The sequence below is a fragment of the Oncorhynchus gorbuscha genome, linkage group LG05, assembly GCF_021184085.1.
Source record: "Oncorhynchus gorbuscha isolate QuinsamMale2020 ecotype Even-year linkage group LG05, OgorEven_v1.0, whole genome shotgun sequence".
Taxonomy (NCBI): domain Eukaryota; kingdom Metazoa; phylum Chordata; class Actinopteri; order Salmoniformes; family Salmonidae; genus Oncorhynchus; species Oncorhynchus gorbuscha.
In genome coordinates this window covers 87341612-87347198 of record NC_060177.1, presented here as the reverse complement: position 1 = coordinate 87347198, position 5587 = coordinate 87341612, and positions in this window count along the sequence as shown.

Sequence of the window (5587 nt, the reverse complement as noted above, 5' to 3'; positions counted from 1 at the left end):
GTAAGAGCAGGGCAGTGTCAGTAAGAGAAGGGCAGTGTCGGTAAGAGCAGGTTGGTAAAAGCAGGGCAGTGTCAGTAAGAGAAGGGCAGTGTCGGTAAGAGCAGGGCAGTTTCGGTAAGAGCAGGGCAGTGTCGGTAAGAGCAGGGCAGTTTCGGTAAGAGCAGGGCAGTTTCGGTAAGAGCAGGGCAGTGTCAGTAAGAGAAGGGCAGTGTCGGTAAGAGCAGGGCAGTTTCGGTAAGAGCAGGGCAGTGTCGGTAAGAGCAGGGCAGTGTCGGTAAGAGCAGGGCAGTGTCGGTAAGAGCAGGGCAGTGTCGGTAAGAGCAGGGCAGTGTCGGTAAGAGCAGGGCAGTTTCGGTAAGAGCAGGGCAGTGTCGGTAAGAGCAGGGCAGTGTCGGTAAGAGCAGGGCAGTGTCGGTAAGAGCAGGGCAGTGTCGGTAAGAGCAGGGCAGTGTCGGTAAGAGCAGGGCAGTGTCGGTAAGATCACAGCAGTGTCGGTATCTGTCATTTTCTACTAATTACAATACTAATTTATCCTACTAAATGAAGGATGAAGGTCTGTTTTAGTGTTGTTTTATCATCATCACCCCATGACCAATATGGTAATTACGTTATAATTTTGAAATTGGGAATTGCATTTGTCTTTACAATGACTTAATTTCTCCTATAGGAAGTTTGTATATAGAAATGTGTCATTATTGTAATGATTATTTTTGTGATATCAAGCCCTGCTCAGATAATCCCTACCATTGTGCTGCTGAATTGCCTTAGTGCTGCTGCAAATGTTTATTATCCCAGGAGTGTTGGAAGTTATAATGTAAGTAACCAAATGTGTTTTCCTCTAACTTCCCGAAATGCCTCTGTCAATCGAACAAATATTGTAAGCAGTAATCACGAGCCCATGAACCTGAGTTCTACTGTCAGTTTGCTCTGGTAGGAAGTCCATTATCTGCTCCAAAATAAATATCACTGCCATGTCTTCCTCTGATAAGCCTCACAGTAAATCAATAAAAACAATCATTAACATAATTTGCCTGGAAACAAGGTTCATGAAATTGATAACTTTCTGGGAAATGGCAGCAATGCTTTGGTTACCACATCATCAGAAAAAATGATGGGGGTGGAGTTGCTGTTTGTATGCAGAGTCATATTCCTGTAAAGCTTAGAGAGGATCTCATGTCAAATGCTGTTGAAATAATATACCTACAGTGAGGAGAACAAATATTTGATACACTGCCGATTTTGCAGGTTCTCCTACTTACAAAGCATGTAGAGGTCTGTAATTTTTATCATAGGCACACTTCAACTGTGAGAGACGGAATCTAAAACAAAAATCTAGAAAATCACATTGTATGATTTTTAAGTAATTTATTTGCATTTTATTGCATGACATAAGGGGCTGTCTGTCCGTAATAAAGCGTTGCTCTGCTTTCTTGACATGGCTATCAAAAAAGCAAGTCCTACACTCTTAGAAAAAACTGCGTTATCTAGAACCTTAAAGGGTTCTTTGGCTGTCCCTCATAGGAGAAGCATTTGAAAAACCCTTTTTGGTTTCAGGAGGAACTCTTTCGGGTTCCAGGTTGAACCATTTTGGGTTCGGTGTAGAACCCTTTCCACTGACGGTTCTAAATGGAACCCCAAAAAGTTAAACCTCTAACCAAAAAGGGTTGACCTAAGGGGACAGCCAATAAGGGGACAGCCAATAAGGGGACAGCCAATAAGGGGACAGCCAATAACCCATTTGGAACACATTTTTCTAAGAGTGTACAGGCCCTAATTTTGTTGCCCCTTGTCAAGTGCCACAAAGATGGACTTAGGCAAATTACAGTTGACCCATAACAGAACAGCACAGCTGGCCCTTAAATGTACACAGAGAGCTAACAATAATAATATGCATGTCAATCTTTCCTGGATCAGATGGACAAGTAGAGGAGGGATTAACCTAATCACTACTTGTATTTGTGAGAAGTATTGACACGTTGATGCATCGAATTGTCTGTATAAATGACTTGCACACAGCGAAGACATCCATGCACCAGAGGTCTCTCCACAGTCCCCGCGTCCAGAACAGACTATGGGAAACGCACAGTATGACATAGAGCCACGACTACATGGTAGTAATTCATACAAGCAGTAGAATCAGATTTTTTTTTAAAATAGATCAGCAGGGTTATATCTGGAAAGATCAGTCTATCTGAACATTCTGTAAATGTCCATTCTCCTGACTGTCCATTGCCCCAGGTGTACAAATCAAATCAAATCAAATCAAATCAAATTTATTTAACTAACAGCAATCTCAAAGATAAAACCCCAAACAGTCTGTAAAAGCAGAAAATCAAGTCAAACCAACTAACCAATGATATTCTGTACAGAGAAGTATAAATAAGTTGTGATGCTCAAATACTGTATGACTCTTTCAACATACCACTGAAAATGTTGAAAGCTGCAATACAGTTTTTGATTCAAAGCCTACTTTGGACCTTCTTGTCCATCTGAGGGGAAGTGTTCTTGTTTCAAACACACTCTACCACATTTAAAGGGATAGTTTATTCAGAATACAAACTTACATAATTTTTTACCTACTGTACCTTGGCTGTAGTTGATTCAAGAAGGCAGTTTTGGATATTTAGTTCCCACTTAATAGCTGTATTTTGTTACTGTGAGCACTTAACATTAAACTGCCCTTGTGCCTGTGTATTACAACTAAATTCAATTAGCATGTGGTGACATAATACTTTGGTAATTGCATTTTAATTGCATAGCAATGAGCCGAGAGTTTTTGTAACTACGGGACACAAGAGGAATAGTGACGGTTCCTTATTCCATGTAATAACTCCATCGTTATGTAATTATGAAGCGATTTACAAAGTACTACGCTACAACACATATATAAGAACATGATGTGAAGTGTTACTGTATTATCTTATGTTTCACTCATTATGAACAATATATTAGTTAGTCATTTTGAAGCTGCAAAAGTGGTCTACTCTAATGTTGATGTGATTCCATGTCCCTCATGTGTTTCATTCTAGGCTATATATTCTATTAAGATTCAGACCATGTGCCCTCCAGACCATGTGCTAATGATCATATATTTAGACTAATTCAACTAACTGTTGTAGTTTTATATCAAATATTTGGCCGCCATCAAATAAATACATTTTTGTTTAAAAATAATTTTTAAAAAAGTGTTGCCTTTTAGTTGAAACTATATAAACTATATTAGACTATGAATATTTGAAAGGGGCACAACTTTCACATGCCCCCCACATTCTGAAATAAAAAAAATGTATGATTATAATTGGAATGTGATACAAAACGAGGCAGCGGTGTGCTTTAGGACCATGTGGATGCCTCCTTGCGGACGCTGCTGTTTGGAGTGTTTATCCCACTTCTAAAACAAAAGTTGCACAGCCCGTGTGCACTGTCCCTGCATTCAATTTGAGAAGACGGTGATGGAGAAGATGGCTGACGTTTTACGTGCTCCTAACCAATTGTGCTTTTATGTTTGTTTTTCGCATTGTTTGTAACGTATTTGTTAGACTTATTTTGTACATAATGTTGTTGCTACCGTCTCTCATGACTGAAAAAAAACTTCTGGACATCAGAGCAACGATTACTCACCACGAACTGGCAGAGGCTTTTTTTTCCATTATCGAATCCTACAAGCCTGATGTGAATGACATACTGCTTTCCCGGGAACAGGCCCAAATGCATGTTATTTGCGTGAAGAGACAACAGAGAAAAAGAGGACGGAGGTCGGGCTGCCTACTGAGAATTCGTAGGTGATCTAATAAACCCCCGCTGCCTTCCGTCCTACTAGCTAACGTGCAATCATTGGAAAATAAAATCGACGACCTACGAAGAAGATTAAACTACCCCAATGGGACATTAAAAAACGGCAATATCTTATGCTTCACAGAGTCATGGCTGAATGACGACATTATCAACATACAGCTGGCTGGTTATAAGCCGTATACTCTGTATCGGCAGGATAGAACAACGGTGTCTGGTAAGACAAGGGGTGGAATTATGCATATATGTAAACAAAAGCTGGTGCACAATGTCTAAGGAAGTCTCAAGATTTTGCCCGCCTGAGGTAGAGTAGACCACACTATCTACCTAGAGAGTTTTCATCTGTATTTTTCGTAGCTGTCTACATACCACCACAGACTGATGCTCACGCTAAGATGTGCGGTCTTAGTCAACTGTATCCACCATAAGAAAACAGGAAAACGCTCACCCAGAGGTGGCGCTCCTAGTGGCCGGGGACTTTAATACAGGGAAACTTAAATCTGTTTTACCAAAATTCTATCAGCATGTTAAATGTGCAACCAGATGAAAAAAAAAACTAGACCACCTTTATTCCACACACAGAGACGCGTACAAAGCTCTCCCTCGCCCAAACCCAATAAAAAGATTGAAAAGATTCTCCCATCAAAGGTGACTGTTTATAATAGCCTGGAACTCATTTTTGTTGCTCATAACTGTCTGATTGAGAAACCGTTGGGTGGGAGGAACCATGGAGATGCTTGCTAGCCCAGCTAGCTAGCTAACTGGCAGACCTTAGCTAGCTTAATTAACCACAGAGCTATCTATGCAGAAGATGAATAGTAAGTAGCTAATCGGTTAGCTAATCACTTGTTAACCAGCTAGTGAACTGTTAGCTAACAATTTGATATATGTATGTATTATGTCAATTACCTTGTACAGACACCGTCAATTAATATAGGCCTAACTGCAGCTAAGTTAGCAGACCTTTATAGTTAGCTAGCTAAACACAGCTTTCTAGCCTGAGCTGGATGGGTAGCTAGCTAAGCAGCTGGTATGTTCAATTATTGGGACAGTGAAGAATGTTTCTAACCACGATTACGGATAATCCTGAATGAATCGTGAATAATGATGAGTGAGAAAGTTAGGCGCACAAAAATCACCCCCCCCCCCAAAACAAAATGTATATGTTATTGTATTGGTGAGAGGTTAGCATGTCTTGGGGCTATGGTCTTTGTACATCTAACCTTCTCACTCATCATTATTCACAATTCATTCAGGGCTATCCATAATCATACTAGCATCCACTTTAATGTAGAAGTGTTTCAAAATATATTATATTCTTATTTACAATAAAAGTGACACACTACATTATTTACCATGACCATTAATTTAAATACTCTGAGACACAACCAAAACCAACAGCAAATGCATGGAACAAATTTGTAGAGCCACATGCCTGATGTAGTCATTGTTGGACAAATTACTTTTGGACTAATTACTTTTCACTACTAAAGTGGGGGGGACTATGCACAAAAAGTGCTGTAATTTCTAAACGGTTCACCTGATATTGATGAAAATACCCTCTGATTAAAGCCGACAGCCTACCCTTTTGATTGTTTTTTGGAGTATAGAGTCAAAATAATAAATGATTTGTAGAGAGAGAGAGAAAAAAGGTAAAGAGGCTCTTCTCTCGCAAGCCCAAGTCAAAGATCTTCTCCCCTCAACCCCTCCCCTTTGTTCTCTTTTCAGAAAACATGTTTTTCAATCTTCCACCCCTGTTTTGACTCCAGAGGGTTTTAGACCAACCCACAGCCAA